Source organism: Triturus cristatus, chromosome 10, assembly GCF_964204655.1.
Source record: "Triturus cristatus chromosome 10, aTriCri1.1, whole genome shotgun sequence".
In the NCBI taxonomy this organism is placed as follows: Eukaryota; Metazoa; Chordata; class Amphibia; order Caudata; family Salamandridae; genus Triturus; species Triturus cristatus.
Window position 1 is genome coordinate 511238654 of NC_140593.1, and position 17212 is coordinate 511255865.

The 17212-nt window shown below is 44.6% G+C and overlaps 1 protein-coding gene across 1 annotated transcript in view; it reads right to left on the minus strand.

The window, feature by feature from the left end:
* The window catches only part of RNF32 (ring finger protein 32), a 321264-nt gene extending 313129 nt beyond the window's left edge, over window positions 1-8135 (minus strand). The window contains exon 1 of the mRNA XM_085631972.1: window positions 7986-8135. The gene's annotated coding sequence lies outside the window, so the exon portion shown is untranslated. The remainder of the gene's footprint in view (window positions 1-7985) is intronic.
* Window positions 8136-17212: the final 9077 nt, after the last annotated feature.

The following is a 17212-nucleotide window of genomic DNA, read 5'->3' on the forward strand; positions in this document are numbered from 1 at the left end:
GCGCACTACGCAGTGACGGAGATGTGCGTAGCGGCCGTTGGGACGCTACTGCGCATGCGCGAAGTATAGCGCGCGAGCGAGAGACGCGATCGGAGCGTGTTGCCCGGCGCTCTCTCTGTAGGTGATCTAGAAGGTGTAATAAAGGTCCTATCTACATATAGAACGTTTCCTGTGAGTCTGTGGGGGAAAGCAACCTATAGCCTGGCACCCAGCAACATTACAGTGGCGACGAGACTGGGACAAGAAGAACCCTATGTGCAACAGGTGGAAGGTGCCCCCCTAACCTGCATCAGAGAAGAAGCCCACCAGGAGAGATACCACCCTACGCGGTAAGAAGACCGGAGGGACCAAGGGCAGACACCTACACACCGGGAGAGCGCGGCAGAGGCAGATAGAAGCCGGGGAGTGGCACGTGGGCAGCGGAGAAGCCAGCCACGAGGTAGAGGATATCGCAGGCGGACAGCGGAACCGCAGAGGAGATCCTGGCGGAGTCAGGGGACGACGGAGCAGCCAGCTCGAACACAGTCCCAGGTACCCGAAGCAGGGGAGCGGGGACGGACGCACCAGGTAGCCCAAGCAAGCAAGTGGACGCCAAAATGAGTGCACAGTCATCGACTCTGACGACGCCGATACCTTTCCTACCACGCCCGGGAGAACCCATAATGAAGTGGGAAGACTGGAGGGAGTACTTCAAAAACTACCTGGAAGCGCTAGAAGATGAGAACGAGGAGGCGTTCTCTAGCGCCAGGAGGAAGAGGATACTTCTACACAACCTAGGACCAGAAGGGATACGAGTGTTTCAAAATCTCACACCGACCACCAGACCTGTAGGGGACACAGACGTGTTCACCCACGCCATAGAAGATTTGGACAACCACTATCGACCAGCAGTGTGCACCTCCATCGACCGCTATAACTTCCAGCAGAGGAAGCAGGAAGCGGGGGAATCCGTAGATGACTACGTGGCGGCGCTGCGGAAGCTGGCGATGACGTGCAGGTATGGCGGACTGCAGGACGAATTCATCAAGGACCAGATCGTCATGCACACGACAAGCAAGTCAGTACAGGACAAACTATGGGCGAATGGAGACGCGACGCTGAACGAAGTGATCGCCATAGTGAAAAGAGCGGAGCTAACAAAACGCTGTGCGGAAGCGGCCAAGAGAGAACCGGCCCCCAGACTCACAGTCAACAAGGTAGACGACGCGGACCACCAGACGCGGGGGAGACAAACGACGGGGGAGTACAGAGGAGCGGCCACAGGGAAACCAAGACCCAGACCGACATGGAAACAAGGAAAAGGCGAGGCCATGAAATGCTACAGGTGCGGCAGCTCGAACCATGCAGCGCACGACAAACGGTGCCCCGCATTCAGAGCCAAGTGTGCGTTCTGCGGCCTAGTTGGCCATTACGAAAAGGTATGCCGCAGGAAAGGAAGACAGCAGGCGGTGAAGTTCGTGGCACAGGACGAGGGGGAAGAAGCAGAAGGCCGTGAAGAAGACGAAGAAGTCCTGTGTATTGAAGACCAGGTACTGGGCATAGAGGGGAGAAGAACGCGCAAACCCCAGTGCGACATGATCATAGGAGGCATACCCATCACCATCGTGGCGGACTCAGGATCTCCTTACACGATCATTCAACGTTCAGTATGGAACGAGAGGTTCAGACCCACGTGGGGCGCACAACTAGAACCCCCCGACATTCGACCTGTCACCTACACAGGGGACCCAATCCCGATGGTAGGGTTCAAGACAATGAAGTTCCAGTTCAAGGAGCGGAGTGCGCTCTGCAAGCTGTACGTCGCGGAGAAGGGACCGTCAGTCCTGGGCTGGATGGACCAAGGAGTGTTGGGAATACAGCTGAACCCAGGAGGGGACACCCAGGTGATGGTGACTCTGGACGGAGAGGAGTCGACGGCAGAAAAATGGCGGAGCGGGCACCCGAAGGTCTTCGGCGGTAAGATTGGAAGACTGGAGAAGTTCTCTCACAAAATCGTCCTCAAAGAAAACGCCCGGCCGGTAGCGCACAAGGTACGGAACATCCCGATTGCGGTAAGGGAGGCGGTGCAACAGGAGCTCCTCCGACTGGAAGAAGGGGGAATCATTGAGCCCATTGACAGCGCGGAGTGGTTGGCACCCTTGGTGGTGGCCATGAAACCGTCAGGCAAAGTGCGCCTCTGTGTGGACCTCAGGGAGTTGAACAAATGCATAGTGGTGGAAAGGTTCCCCTTGCCACGCATAGAGGAAATGTTGGCCCGCACGAAAGGAGTGAAATGGTTCTCCACCATAGACTTGCAATCGGCATACCACCAGGTAGCGCTGCATCCGACAAGCAAAAAATTGACATCGTTCATCACGCCGTTCGGCTGCTACCAATTCTGCCGCATGCCCTTTGGTCTCGCCTCGGCAGCGGCGGTGTTCCAGAAGCTTATGGCCCGCCTATTCAAGGACATTGAGGGAGTGCAATACTTTCAGGACGACATCCTAGTGATGGGGACGGAGCTGGAGGACCATGACAGGAAACTGTCGGCAGTATTGAAGATCCTGGAAGAGAAGGGCCTAACAGCAGAGTGGGAGAAGTGTCATTTTGTAATGACATCAGTCACCTACCTGGGACACGAGATAGGGGCGCAAGGAATAACGCCGAAGAGAGGGAACGTGAAGGCCATCTGCGAAGCACCGCCGCCCACCTCCAAGGAAGAAGTACGGTCGTTTCTAGGGATGGCAGAGTACTATAGTAAATTCGTCCACCACTTTGCCACAAAGACCCACCACATGAGGCAACTCACGAGGGACAAGACGGCGTTCATATGGACAGAGGAGACGCAAGAGGAGTTCGACACAGTGAAACGGGAAATTGGCGGAGCGATCCCGTTGCAAGGATTCGATCCCCAGGGGCGGTCAATATTGATGACGGACGCGAGTGAAAAGGGGCTGGGAGCGGTGCTCATGCAGGAAAGACCAGAAGGCGGAACGGAGACGATCAGCTTCGCGTCCCGGACGCTGACAGCATCGGAACAAAAGTTCAGTGTGATAGAGAAAGAGATGCTAGCGGTAGTGTGGGCCATGGCGAAGTACCGTCAGTTCCTGTGGGGAACCAGATTTCAGGTGAAGACAGATCACAAGCCTCTCGTGAAAGTACTGACTTCAGATGGCCATGCCAGTGCCACGCCCCGGATTGCGAAAATGACACTGAAACTCCTGGAGTACAGGTACGACGTGGAATACATCCCGGGCTCCAGAAACAAAATAGCGGACTACCTCAGCAGGGCATCTGCGATGGACAGCGCCTCCGACGACAGGGAAGACGACGACGAGATGGTGGCTCTGACGGACGATCCGGAAAAAGCCATCAGCAGGCAGGAATGGAAGCACGCGTATGAGGCGGATGATGACATGGAGGAAATCAAGGCGTACATCGTGCGGGGATGGCCGGACAGGAGGAGACAAAGATCAAAAGTCAGGCAGTTTTACGAAGTCAGAGAAGAGCTGTCGGTGGGCAACGACGGAGTGTTTGTCTACAGGGGTGACAGAGTGGTACCACCGGAGAACATCGTACCCTCCCTGCTAGCCATACTTCACGAAGGCCACCTGGGAATTGTGAAGACAAAGGCCAGGACAAAACAAACCTACTGGTGGCCAGGGATGGACACGCATGTGGAGAGGCACGTGAAGGACTGCGTGCAGTGCCTAGGGGCGGACAAGACACTCAAACCTATGAGACCACCCTTAGGGAAATTCACAAACCCCAGCAACCCGTGGGAAGAAGTAGCAGTGGACATCCTGGGGCCAATACTGGACGACCAGGGGATCCCCAAATATCTATGTGTAATAGTGGATAAATACTCGAAATGGCCAGAAGTGCACATCAACGAGATCATGGACACGGACGAGATACTACGCTTCCTCAAGGCGGTGTTCCTCCGGGAAGGCATACCCAGGAGCATTATCAGCGACAATGGCCCCCAGTTCATCTCCGACAAGTGGGTCACGTTTGCGAACAGGAACGGCATAATACTCAAACACACCTCGATATACCACCCATCCAGCAATGGACAAGTAGAGAGGTTTAACAGAGTGCTGATGGGCTCCATACAGGCGGCCATCACAAGAGGCAAAGACTGGGAGAAAGAGGTGCTCAGCACGATATGGGCGTACCGCATCACCCCCACCGGCACGGGGTACAGTCCCTTCCAGATATTACGGGGACGGCAACCCTTTACCAGAGACAATGTGGCGTGGCAGGAGAAGACCATCACCAGCCAATGGTCTCCAGCAGTGGTGCAGCACAACCTGCAGAAGGCACAACGCATCTATACAGAACACTACAACCGCCACAAGAGGACAAAAGAAACGGCGTTGGAAAAAGGGGAGTGGGTCAGAGTGAAGCTGGCAGTCCTTAAGCGGAAAGGAGAAAGCAAGTACTCCCCACCCCTCAGAGTAGAAGAAGTGTATGACCGGGCGGCACTGCTCAGTGACGGTAACGTGTGGTCACACGAGCGCATGGCCAAATGCAATAAGATCTTACAGTGGCCCCGAGAGTGCACGGAAGGGGAAACCCCGGCAGAAGGGCCGATAATGGACACAGACTCATCCGAGGGAGGCCACGGAGAGGACATGAGCGGTGAACAAGAGAGAGAGAGAGACAACTCAGGGAGAAGACCCTTGGGGGAGACCACTAGAGAAGATGGCGAGGTAAAAGAGAGAGAGAGCCAGGGCACTCCGAAAGGTACCAACGGAGGCCCGGTCGCAGAGGGAAGCCGAGAAGGACATTCCACTCCGGTAAGACACACCCGGGGGGGAAGAGCAGTGGTGAGACCATCCAAGTTCAGAGACTTTGAAATGGACTGACCTCTGGGTCGGGGACTTTGTGTGTGTGATATGAAAAGGGGGAGATATGTAGTGTCGCGGTCTAGTGGACGCGCGCACTACGCAGTGACGGAGATGTGCGTAGCGGCCGTTGGGACGCTACTGCGCATGCGCGAAGTATAGCGCGCGAGCGAGAGACGCGATCGGAGCGTGTTGCCCGGCGCTCTCTCTGTAGGTGATCTAGAAGGTGTAATAAAGGTCCTATCTACATATAGAACGTTTCCTGTGAGTCTGTGGGGGAAAGCAACCTATAGCCTGGCACCCAGCAACATTACAGACTCATAGTAATATGCTAACAGCCATGACATTGAGACATGTTTGAGATTTGCTCTCACTATCAAATTATTTCCAAATCTCGAGTGTGTGGGATTTCAGATTACATTTATATATTGCTTTTAGATGATTCCACAAACAAATCCAGGACATTCATGATTTACATACCATAAGCCCCTCATGAGAACTGCAGCTGTATTAGGGCTGTTTCTAAATCACTACAGTCAGAAGCTGTGGCAATCTATGTATTGCCTTTCATTACATGGATGCAACTACTTTTTTGAATGGCGCTCAAAGTGTCACATATAAAGCACTTGAATGTCACACATAAGCAAAGTGAAAACTTAGAGGCTATGCCACACGCTTGGCTCTGCGTATGACAGCAGACCTATGCAGTAAATATCTGCCCTAAGTAGAAAGGCATTCTCACTTTCAAAGTGTTTGGTAGACCTTGCAACGGGGGTGCTGGGGTGCTTCAGCATCTCCCAAATAACTTTGCATGTGTTCAGAAGGTGAATGAGCAAGAAAGGACCCTTTTTAAAAAAAATCTTGTTGCACTTGCTTTGAGGTCAAATGTCAGGTCATGTCTTCTGACAAATTGCTGCTTACTTTGAAGCAAATTTTATTGATTTTGATAGACACACAGGATATTTAAATTACATGAAACATGCACATCATGGTAAAATTACACACATTGATCATTAGTCTTTTGCACAATTTGATAGCAACATGAAACTTTAAATACAACATTGGTAGTAACCTATTCTTAGTACTACCCAACATGCTACTGTCTATCCACTCTATGTCTCGTATCATGTTGATTAGGCCCCTTTGTAACTTATACATATATATAATCATATTATGCAAGTATTGTTTCTGTTTCAACTGTATGACCATCTGTTACCTTGTATGTCTTAAGGGGAATGCATCTATAGGTGGCCCACCTTGTCCAAATCTTGGTGTGCTTTTGTGGGCAGCCCGGGCTATAAAAACCGGAAGTTCCAAGTCCATTGTGTCATCTTGGCTAGCTTTCCACTGCGATAATTGGGGTGCATTTTCTGCCTTCCATTGCATAGCAATGTCACGTTTCGCTAAGATAAAGCCCAAGAACAAAAGATGCCTTTTATATCTGTTCCCACCTATGCCCTCCGTGTTAGGCAGAAACACAAATTTGGGAGATCTCGGAAGCTCCCATGCCAGAACCTCTGCTAGGCATGTCAGCACCCCCTGCCAGAAGCGCTCAAGTACTTGGCATGTCCATAGCGTATGTATGAGGGTGCCTTCCTCCGAATGGCAGCGGAGGCAGTGCGATGAAGCTATCAACCCTGCTTTCCATAGTCTGGTATAATATAGCCTATGTAAATATTTAAACCGGATAAAGCGAAGCCTAGTGGAGGATGCAGCCTCGCGGGGTGATTGCAACGATTCTGCCCAGTTGTCATCGTCCACCGGCCCTATGTCAGCCTCCCATGCAGCACTGAGGGTATCAAAGGTTGTGGGGCTATTCGTGACAAGATTTTGGTTATTTTGTGTTCTACCAGGTCTCCCATAAGGAGTTTGCCTTCTAACGGGCTGCTTACTTTTTTGATATGGAAATATTTGTTTGGTTTTCCTTACTCCGACTGCAATATGAGGTAATTTGGTAAGTAAAACAAGTAGCAACCTTGCTGGAGTACGGGGAGTCTAAAAATGTAGGGTGCAGGATACTAAATAATCTCCAACATACAACTAAACTTACTGGTAAGTGAACTATACAAATACTGAAACAAACCATTAACAAACAGTAAGGCATAGCTGCTAAGTTTCCCAGATCCAAGCGTGATGTGCTGCGCCACTCCAGTTTTTATTCCTTTAATTCCGAGACCCGTAGCTCTGTTATATATTGGAACAAGAGAACAAGACCCAGAAGTCAAAGAAAACACCTGGACTGGAGAAGCACATCCCAGATGAACCTGGGAAACTTGGCAGGGCTGTTAAGAAAAATACAAATGAGTCACTTTTTGTAATTCTATAGTGTGGTGGAAACAACGATTTTAATAGGATCAAAACAACCCAAAACAGTTTACTTGTGTGATGCGCAAATAATAAATATAAGCAGAACCCTGATTTGCACACATTATGGTTTGTGTGCTATTAAGGTTTAGTAGCAAAATTGCATGTTTGATAATAATTTAGTGGTCATTTCAATGAAAATATGCTCTGTATAAATGGGTACACCATGGTTTAGGCACATATTTGGAATGGTGTGCTCCAGAATTCACCACTGGCGAAACATTACTCCATTATCTCTCCGAAAGTCTGGACTGCCTGTATCCAGAACTAACCCACATAAAGTTATTTGGATTGGGGACAGAAAGCACCAAAATACAGTGCGCTGGTTACATCCCGCTTTAAGCGTGGTTTGTTTTCACTAAACATGGAATGACGATAATAAACAATACAATGGAATATTTCTAAATGAAAAATGACCAATTTAAAACATAATTTAATAAACATAAATGTGACAAAACTGACTATAAACCGGTCTAGTGTCGACGAACAATACACTACAAAGCATTTGCCAGAGAATACGTTTTAACTAGATTCAAGGAATCATAATAAGTACAGGGGCATTTAGATGCACTGAATTCTTGGATAGATTACATCAACTAACCCGCACAACGGTTTGGCGAAGATACGCTGTGTAGGCGGCTATAAAAACAACAGTCAAAGAACTTCGAAGCACTTAGGGTGAGTGGCCTTTATTGCTAATGACTCCAATGCACTGCAGCTGAGAGAAGTTACTCATTGCCCACCCACCAGGCACGCCCACCATGTCTGCTGACCGGTCTAAGTGAGACTCACCAAGAGCACAATACTTCCTTGCCACACTGAGTTTTTACTTGCCCTTTACAATAATATTTAGCTTTTCGTGTCTTCGCTCAAACATCCGCTGAGTCCAAAGGACGCGATGCGCGTCGACACCATGACAACCAGACTCCTCCTACTTTCTATAATCTTAAACGGTGTCAGAACCTATTTGGGCGTGACCGGAACTCATTGTTCTAGAAGATCTAGAGTGCTAATTTACTTCTCTCGACGTGCCAGCATTAGGCGCCATGATGCTGGCGAAAACAAACTGGAATCGCAACTTTCCGAAGCGCCGTGTTAAATTGTATGGTGTATATCGATTTTCTACTGTCCTCTGCCGCTCGAAGAGTTAAGAAATAATGCGACATATTACCGTACTGGCCGTGAAACACTTCTGTTCGCTTCACATTTAAACATATTTCACTGCAGTTTTATTTTTTTGCCCGTGGAAGCCAAGTTTTCATAAGTTTTAAATTGTAATCTTCAGATTACTTGTGCTGTGATTTTAATGAGCTACTGGTCAGAACGTTTTAAAACTGTGAAAGTGATACAATCTAAAATGGAAACTGAGAAAGAGTGTATTAGGTTGACTTGCACTCCTGTGAAACAATTTAACAACTAAAGTTGGATACTATATTATTTTTCGTTTACATGCAAACTAATAGTATTGTGAGTTTAGATTTTATCTGTTTCGTATCTTTTATGTAATTCATGTACTCTGAAGTCCTTATATAACGTAACTGGTTCTATTGTAAAGTGCTCTAACACCTTCAGGTAAAGTTTGTGCTATCCCATGTCAAAAAGGATTACATTAGAAGCCATCCCAGAGTCATTGGATGATCATTCAATTACTCTAGAAGTCATTTTTCACGTCATCATCAAGCTCTTGAAGTCATCAGCAGAGTTTAGAAACTTGAGCCTGATGATTTGAGGATGACTTGAAAATGAGTATCTGATGACTTCACAAGATGTGATTGATCCTGATGATCTCAGGATGAGTATTTGATTACTTGACAAGAGGACATTGTTCCTGATGATCTGAGGATGACTAGAAAATGGGTTTCTGACTATTTCACAAGCACTAACCATATGGAATAATTCTTTGTGATTCAAGGATGATTAGCTGAACACTTGAAGAGCCTATTCTCCATTTTTGCTCCATTGTTTTGTTAAACATGTTGACTAGTTTGATGATTTTGCAATTATTTACTAATTACTGCTCAATGAACTCAGTTTAGATTTTACATAATTTTTTTTAGTTATCTGCAAATATACATAAAGTCTAATTAAGAAAACTGTGTGGAGTCAGTCACTGTTAAGTAGGACTGGGGGAAATTTACATTATGCCAGCATGATTCTCGTAATGCTTGGAATATTCTCAAAATTATGCGATTTCGCCAGTACGTGTAATTATGTGCCATTCATGGTAAAACTTACTGCAAACAGTGCCATTTGCTGTTAACATTTCCGCTAACACACAGGACTTACAATAATGTGAGTACCTGACACTTTAATTTGGTGTATGTAAAGTTACAAATTTTGGTGAATCGCAACTGTGCAACATTTTTATGCGCTCTGATGCCGAAAGGAAGTAGACAAAGAAATTTAGAAAACATACACTGGGTGAGTTAAAGCAAAGGCTCAATGTGAAGAATTCATTACTAGACATATTAAATGCTAATTATACACATTTCCAATATGGTTTCATTCTCTTCCAGATACACCCAAGTGGCAAAAATGGATATGTAAATATGCATTGTAGTGCACCAAGTAAATAAAGATGGGTAAGCCAGGAGATGCATAGAGCTGGACCAGAGCCTAGTCAGGGGGGTCTGGCTTGGCTCTTAAGAACCAAAGCAGCGATCAAAAGATCTAATATGCAAATACTACAGCAAACGTAAAAAATACAAGGCAGAGTCTATGTGATTAAAATGGATTATTTCTTGAATGCTTATATTTCACTTTAGAATATTAAATTATATCACTGCAGTGATAATTGTTAAATGATTTTTTTCTGCATGAACTGTTCCCCACCTACAATACTCTGACAGCACTGATATGAGAACATCAAGATATATTATTTTGTCATGAGCACTGTATACATGTCCAGTAATTATTTTTGTATATGGACCAACGCTGTTGCCTATTAAATCATACGTGTGTGCTTTTTTGCATAACTGAAGTGAATGTATTCAGTGGTGGTCTCAGATTTGTTTTTTAATTAATATAATGCACAGTGGATTAAAGTGATTTTCATAGGATCACACATTTTGGCTAACTGGGAAAACTTAGTAAAGTAGGTAAAATCAGGTGACCAGCTATATATGCATCTCGATTTGTGCATCCTAACAGTGTACATTATTTTTTATCAATGTATTAGCCAAAAGCGCAAAAATAAATTACAGATGCAATTTGCGCAGAGAGCGCTGTTGCAGTGTCATGAATTTGCTGTGCGGCCACATTCAGATGCTGACACGTCCTGCCTCCAAGAAGCTCCCTTTCCCAATTCCAAAATATGAACCCCAGAGCGAATGAATAATAATGAGGGATTCGTAGACACCTTCGTAGATACTCTCGTTGGTGAGGGATGCCAACAAAGAGTGTCGCACCACCAACACGAAAGAAAGTGAAACCTTACCAAGTTCAAATCTCAGCGTCAGCTCAACATCCTGTCATTCTGAAAAAATCATTTAACATCCCCGTGCCAAGAAAAAAGATCTGACCTTGAATTTAATCTGGTGCTCATGAAAAATAAAGTTTCCGCTACATAAAACGTGCAGAAAATAAATCTTTCACATACTTGAAAAACTATCAACATCGTTTTTGGGGATAAGATTAAAAAATATTTAGCAACTTCTCAATTATGTTATTTCCATCTGATGTTTTCCGGCGCCGTTTTTCATGGATTTGCATTGATAACGTGGGGCTACAATTGAAACTACATGCCCCATAATGCAATATGGAGAAGAAGAAAGGGGGAGTGTGTGAAGCTTGTTTGTTGCCCGACATGCAGCTCAAACAAGCTCCTCAAACACAGCCAAATGCCCAAATCCCTATTTCGCACCGTTTCAGATGTGGATGTCCTCACCCTTTCACATGCACTCGTCTCTAAAGCTGCATTTGGACTAGAATAGGGACTGGTCAGATTTGTTTTACCCCACGCACTTCCGGTCACGCCGGAAGTTCGCAGGTGGACAGCCACGTTTGGCGAGCGTTGTGATGGCGAGGGCAAGTGAGAGCCGTTGAGATCTTTTGGGGTTAAGTGATGGCGATTTCTTTGTGATTTCTGAGACCTGGTTATCCGGACTGCTGCAGGAAGATGTTGCAAACAAAATGATTGGAGATTGTTTATCCTAGCAGGAGGTAGCGGGTAATGATTGCGTGGCACGGTTCTGGGATTCTCTTATTTTTTTGGGGTGGGGGGGGCAGTTTTATGTAGCGCAAACTCAACCTGAAGGTATCGGAGCGTTTTACATGAGTACCAGTTGCATTACAGATGGACACATGCATTTTTGGGTGGCACGAGGAAATGAAGTGATTTACCCCAGAGTCACAGGATGTTGAGCTAACGAAACTTGAACCTAGTTACAGCTCCAAAGCTGGCAGCTCTGGCCGTTAAGCCACATCCTCATTACTATGTGTTCAAGACACGATTTTTTTTTTTAGCGCGGAATGCATTTTGTTATTCGAAAAGGCATGTCTTCGTTGAGGTCTTCCTAGCCCAGAAGTGCCTTCAGCAGGAGGTGGCGTAAGTTATCTGCATGTTTGAGCAGGCAAGAACCGTTTCCGCCTTTCCATTTGATTGGATTCAGAGGCGGGTGATGCCCTTCATTGCGGTCAATGGACGCGAGCGTGATATCTCTGCTAGATAAAACAATTGTTCCCTTTCTGTTTTGCAGGGGGGGCTTTTGTGGGGTCGAGTACATGCAAAATGCTCACAGAAAGATTAGTTTCAATCAGTGACTTCTTAGATAAGAAGAGATATATGGTTCTGCTGATATTTTGCTTTAAGCGTAAAGGATAAAGAGCAAAGCAAAAGCAGTCAAAGCATACTCCAGCTGTCTGCAACACTCACTGTGCCCTTATTTTAAGAAACACTGATGTACATGTTGTGGCTTTTGTTAAAGAATTTCTAGCAACACCTTTATTTTTCTGAGCACTCTCGGCAGCTGGCGGCATGCTTGTGCTAGTGTTCACCCAACTCTGCTCTTGTTTTCCGCAGTCTTTTTCATATGAGCTGCCTGGCTTAGTGCTAATGAGCCAGGCCCTCCACCCCAACCTTCCCCATGAAAATGTTGAGGCCTTCTTTTGTGACCAAACCAGGGCCAGACGAATTTCCTGTCCCTCGTCGCAGCCTAGATTTGGCCTGAAGAGCTGCAACTTGGTTCTCCGGCATATCTTGGATCTACAAGTTGCCTAAACACGGACGCCCAGCTCCTTATAACGACGCCGGTTCCTGCCACGCAAATTTTTGTATCGTGGCCACATCCACGCACAATTGTTCCAGCTTTTGCTTAATCCTTGGATCCTTCCTATGGCCGCTGGACTCCTCTGAAGCACCCCTACCCAAGTTTCCTATCTGGAAGCAACGCAATCGCCCGGTTACACGCGTGGAAGTATACTCTCAGGCTTGTCAATTAATTAGTCCTGATGATGATCTATGTATTGCTTGAATAGATCGAAACGTCGTCGACCTTTGTACAAACATGCATGTTAAACACATGTGTTAAAAAACTTGTGCATGATTGTGTACCGCCTTGAAAGCTTGCCCTTTTATTCCTTATCGGCGATAAGCTTCTCTCTTTAGCCTGAAAAAATGTTTTTTAAGTGTGATTGTCCGTAAATGTGTTGTATGTTGAAGGATACAGGACTGTGTCCCACTCAATATCTGTTTGTATGTCTAATCATTCATCATTTTGAGCATTAAATTCAATTGTCCGGCTGGACATTGCATAATGATATAGAGCCGATTCTGGTCTATATTTATTTCTCCTACTCCGAATTGTTTTTGAAGGACCTATTGTTTTTCAAAATACTTCCTATGGAGTGTCAGATCAGCACAGGCTTCTGGAAGGAGAATCTGTTTCCCCGTTCTCCATTTGATGTAAGTGCCAGGAGCAGGCCATGTGTCTGAGCCCCATTGTGCCCAACACCCAACTGCCCAATCTTTGGACCTGAGCCTGCCTGAAATGTCCATTACCATACTTTCCGTAATCTTTCAGGTCATGCTTATCCTCGACCACTGTGCAATGTTCATAGTTTAAGGATTTCAGCTAAATTAGTTACAGAAGTGGGTCTTTGCGCTGCCTACAAAAACATTTCATGTACTAAAGCATATGTATATTGGCCCACCTGTTCTGCCTATTTACCTGCTGTTTACAGCTCAGTGTGCAGTAGCCATAATTTTCCACTTCTCTACATTTTCACTGTGATTAGATTATCCATACAACCACTGGCATATGCCAGCACAACCATGTTTGCATGTCACCATCATCATACATCAAACGGACCCACTTCGGTAAGGTTCACTCACTGTCCTGTCCACACTCCCTCTGTCCTTCTCCAACACATGCACAACCAACATCATGTGACAACTTATCCACCATCATACCACCACACAAGTAGCAGCCTATGTCAAACAAGCAACGTAATATGGCCACATACTCACCCTCATACATCCATTCAACCACCGTCCTACATCAGCAAACCTACCACATGTCCACAAACCACCATATGCTGAACACACCGAGCATCCTATGACCACACAACTAATATCATAACTTCAAACACCAATATATCCACCATCCTACGTCAGTACGAGAAGCAATATATATTAATTTGTCCACCATTATACATCCACACAACCTATTTCATAAACACAGGACCCTATGCACACTCAACCACTGGTGTATGCCAAAACACACCAACATCACAAGTGCACACAACTGCCATAATGAATCTGAACTACTGCTGTAACACTTCCACCAAACCACTATTGTGTCAAGCCAACCCCAGTCATTCGTCAATAAAACCAACAAGATATCCCGCACTCCCACTGAGATACATCGACATAAATGCCATCATGCACCAGCACATCCATCATCATACATCTACAAAAAACACTATGCACTCATTTATCGACTTCATATGTCCACACAATCAACATTATACAACAACCATCATCATACGAGCTACACCAGATGTCCACACAATTAACCTCATGTTAGCATTGATTGCTATAGTACATCCACAGAACCACCACCATCATAAGCTAACGTAGAGAGTGAGAAAATAAAATTCCGTAGGGAAGCTAAAGTTGAAGGGGAGTTTAAATATCTAATAGGCTAACTTGTGCTTCAAAATTGAAAAGCTATGGAAATTTTGAGTTAAGGTGCCTCTGTAACCTCATGTTACACCTCTTTATTAGGTAACATCTTCTGCCAACAAACTCACCTTCTCCCTTATTACAACACACTCTGCATAACTTATAACTGAACACCAAGTGTTACGTCTGCAGAACCAAAAGTATGCTCCCATATGTTGATACACCCAGCATTAATTGTCTACATCATCTGCAACAACATGCACACCATTATATGTCAATCTGCAGAGCCAACATTCTATGTCCACACACGCGCCCCTGTATTTTGATCTATTAGAGCTAGAAGCAGCATTTTCTGGTGAAATCCGTAAATTAAATGGCAAATGCAGTAAATCTATAACCATGCCATAAGCGCTGCAGGCACAGACCCTCCATGGCATAAATCCACTGACCCTCATCATTTCTATTTTTTTAATGAAAAAAATATTTATTAAAGATAAAACCTAAATATTATAATTCTAACCAGTTCTAATTTTTCGGTGCACTTTGAAATAAACTATTTTTTCAAGTAACTTCCCCAGAATAAACATGCAATGTAAAAATACATAACAGGTAGCTGTGTAATACGGTCCTAAATATTGCAATCTCTTTACAAACCTAGACCTTTCTCACTATGCCTTCTACCTCCCCTTGACACATACTTAAACTTTAATACTAGCGCACTATACAGTCTGCCAAGAAATACTCCTATGTCTTACTATTGCTATTAGATTTCCACTAAAAAGATTCTTTACACAGTTCTAATCCATGCCTTCAGTGCTGCTCATTGGACATCCCAGGTAATTATCCAGATACATCTGCGCACACAACATAAGTTACGCTTTTTAGCATTTCCGAACCACACTGAAATTGTTATCGGCACTGTCGAGATTCTGCTCCATCACTATCTTGAACTCATGCAATGGAACGCTCTCCATTTGTCAAATGGCAGCATCCAAACAGCTTCCTACACATTTTCAGTTGAGGGTGTAGCTTGCAACTGCAATTTCACCTCACCATGTTATCGATTGGTGTCCAAAAATGGGATCATACTCAAGAACTGACTATTCACGCTGAACCTGTTCACAAGTGCATAATATGCTCTGTGCTTAATGTATCTACACACACAGGTGTAATGTTCAGAGTTCCGTATTAAAATAGACAACTCTACCAAAATGTCTGCAATAAACTTCATTTTGCTCTAACAGCATTGATGTGGATTTCGTCTTCGTTTTGGCGTCGCCAATAACAGTCATCAAAAACAGAACTTCTAATTCATCTACCCTTAAACAGTTACATGTAGGTGGGTAAAACTCAGAACTTACACCACTGTAGTAAGTTACACATATTCCTTTTTTTGCTTAAGAATTTCCTCATGTATATACCTAATAATTATTTTCTTTGACCCTCAAGGCAATCACTGTCCTTTATTAGTGGAAATGACAGCTATTGAATGTATTGCACCGCTGGTTCTCTGAATGAAAGTGCATTGTTTCAGGCAGAAGTGAGAGCTTTATAAGTTGAGGGTGATCCATTGACAGGTAAGTGATTGATAATATACTAAAAGCCACTTAAATGACAGATTTGGTTTTTGTCTTGGCCATATAACCCACAGAAATTAATCCCATGACACTTTTTTCCCCATTATCACTCTTGTGTGTTCACCAAAGGGGCCACCTTACACAAAACTCTTATTTTGCTATTCATTATAGCATGTTTATGTGGTACTTAAGGAAATGTCAATTAGCTGGGCATATAGCATTTGAAGCAGCCCTGTCTATCATAACAAATTCAAGAACGGTAATGTGTGAAACATGCTCAACTATACAGTGGATCATAAAAGGTGACTTGTTTTTATTTTTCATTTTTTACTGAATTTTTTTCTGTTACAATCTGAATGTAACCATGGCCAATATAGTTTTGGTAAACACTCACCAGTTCCTGATCATCTTTACTTATGTTGTCAGACATATCAGACACTTATTGCGGGGTACCTGTGACCAAATAACAATAATAATTCTCCTCCACCACCACTTTAACCTGTTACCGTGAGGTTAAGTACAGGCCCCTATACTGGACGCATTACTTCACAAAGACACAGCTCATCCTGATCTCCATTTTTAGGCTAATTTCTCAAAAATTGCAGTTCAGATTTATACCGAAAAGCAGATTTTTCTCTATAAAGTTCTACCATTTTGCGTGTACTTTCTGTATAACTTTCCACGATGAAGCCAAAGTGATACATTTTTTGTGAAACGGTACAAAGGTTATTCAAGAAAGGAAAGTAATACCTTTCGTTTGGGTACTCTGGCCTAACCATAACTACGCAGTGGTGACTGTGTAAAAAAAAAAAATATAATATTCACCATTCAATATGCCATGTTATGGTGTGGGTGTAGTTGAGCGAAACCTAGGGATTCCTTTACTATTTGATTTGATCAAGTGCGTTCTCATCTGGTGTGTGTGGGCGGGTTTAATTTATTTCCTAACATGCAGCACAGTGGGCAATCATTTAATTTGAGGATTAGTGAAGCTCAACCACACATTCTGTCTGTTTATGCTAAAGAAGTTGAATTCCCAATGTTATGTGCCTATTTACAAAATACTTTTTTACATGTCAATTATTACTGGAAATTACAGCTGTTCATCAGATTACCCTGCTACGGGTCTGAATGAGGAGCTCATATTAATACAAGCAAAAGTAAGAAAATTTCAAGCTAAGAATGATTTCTCAAAAGGTAAGTGAAACTCATCTTTTAAAACCAAGTGAGTAGCAGCTCCTTTATGACCACATAACCCAAAACACCTAATTCTCTAATACTTTCCCTTTGTACTTCTCACCTTTATTTCTCAGAAATAA